Here is a 1837-nt window from a genome sequence, read left to right as displayed (position 1 = left end):
ACATACAATATAGAAAACCGTAGGCAAGTGTCATAGACTTGAATGAGGGTAATCAAAGCACCTCTCAAAGTATCAAAGAAAATTATTTTGCTGTTTTAAAAAGCACTGAAGCATTTTTCCTTTTTTTGTTTTTGTTTTTTTGCAGTTTTTAAATTTTTTTTTATTACGTTTTTCAGAGAATTACTCTAAGCTGTTTCAAGAACAGCCATGAGGCAGGAAGAAAGTTCTCTTCCACCCACCCTTCTATTTGATATAGAGCTACACATCTGCAATAAAAACCCTGGTCTTTTGGTCCGAAAGTAGCTAAAGGAATAATAGAGATGCTCAGTGGCATCTTCCCAGCTGCCCCATGGGAACCAGGTCTGCCACACATCCCCAGCCTGCCTCAAGGGCCCACGGGCTAGAAAAGCCCTGGGGATCAGTGAGCAGCATTTCTTCCCAATTCCAGCATCCCCATCTGGTCTCAAATTATTTTGTTGTAAATTTGCCCTTTTTTGTGCTTTTTTTCCTCTCAATTTTCATCTTCTTCTTCTTCACCTCCTATATATTTTTCCCCCAAACATGTGCCCTCTGAACCCCACAGATTTTATACTTTCCTTAACAAAAGGTTACAGTTCACAGAGTGTGTCTGGAGTCTTCAGCTTGATTGATATTAGCTGGTATGTCAATAGTTCTTATTTTTAAATATATATTGAGAGAGGTTTGTTTCTTAATGTAGCCTGTTCAGCATCCTGCCCTTTGCAAGTCCTGGTCTCCCCCAGGTGTGGGAAAGAGACCCACTGACACTAAGTATGGGTGATTGGTCTCTCTGAGCTGCTTGGGCTGCACTTTGAGCCTCTTCATGTTCATCTGGAAGCTGTTCATGGCCTGGCCGATGGTCTGCGTGCTGGCTGGGTTGTTTGAGCTCACAGAGCCTTCTCTCTGTTGCTGGTGGATCACTGGAACTTACTGAGGGCAGAAAGACCTGTCTTACTTGACCATAGTCAGCACAGTGGGCGGCTGGACGTGCATACTTCTGACTCCAGCATAGGCCTGCTGCAGGGGTTCTGTGCTGGTGTGGCTCTGTGCTTAGGAGTGGATGCTTTTGGTAAAACACAGCTTCCACAGCAGGTTGCCCAGTGGCCTGTTGGGGGGAAGGCCAGTGAGCCTCTCACCCCAGTAGGGGATGGGATGCTAGGCATGCACAGGTGGTGAAGTGATGCTCCAAAAGTGTTGCCACCTAGGTTGAGGTTATGGGTGAGGTCACCAGGCCGTTCATGTTGAGGACCACCATCTGCTGCATCTGGGCAGCAGTGAAGGTAGCCATGGGGTTCAGATAGCCATCCTGCTCGACTGATGCCATTAGTACCACTTGCTGCTACGTCAGTGCCTGTGTGTCAGTGCCATGGGCCTCAAACGGGAAGGCCATGGGGTTGAACATGCCCATCTGGAGAGCCATCTGTTGCATTCGCTGCATCATGTACTCCTTGTCACTGTCAGCAAACCTGACCGCCAGACTGGATGAGGCTCCCAGCATAGTCTAGCTCTTTCCATTTTTTTTAAAATGTGTTTATAACACTAAGAAAATTTTCTGGGACCTTCCACCATTTGATTAATTTGATCTCTGGTATTGGCTATTTTTCTCTTTTCCCTGTTAGTTGACATAATTTTAATTTTACTTTGCCAAATTTATTTGCAGTTTATAGGAAATTTAATTCTTCTTTATAAGAGAAATATTATCCTAACCACTTTGATGAAATTATTTATAATTAGATAGAGTCTTTGTCTTTCTTATTAATTCTGTCACTTCAGCTGTTAATTCTTTAGTTTGTTAATTTTGGAACTTAAATTACTGTTC

General features: G+C 43.7%; 1 pseudogene; it reads right to left on the bottom strand.

Moving 5' to 3' along the window:
• Positions 1 to 709: 709 nt before the first annotated feature.
• Positions 710 to 1516, bottom strand: LOC114209983 (CUGBP Elav-like family member 4 pseudogene; annotated as a pseudogene).
• Positions 1517 to 1837: the final 321 nt, after the last annotated feature.

Source organism: Eumetopias jubatus, unplaced genomic scaffold, assembly GCF_037043125.1.
Source record: "Eumetopias jubatus isolate StellerSeaLion01/CBP00866 unplaced genomic scaffold, mEumJub1_p1.0 scaffold_6, whole genome shotgun sequence".
In the NCBI taxonomy this organism is placed as follows: domain Eukaryota; kingdom Metazoa; phylum Chordata; class Mammalia; order Carnivora; family Otariidae; genus Eumetopias; species Eumetopias jubatus.
The sequence above is the reverse complement of the archived record's forward strand: the minus strand, read 5'-3'. Positions and strand labels throughout refer to the sequence as shown.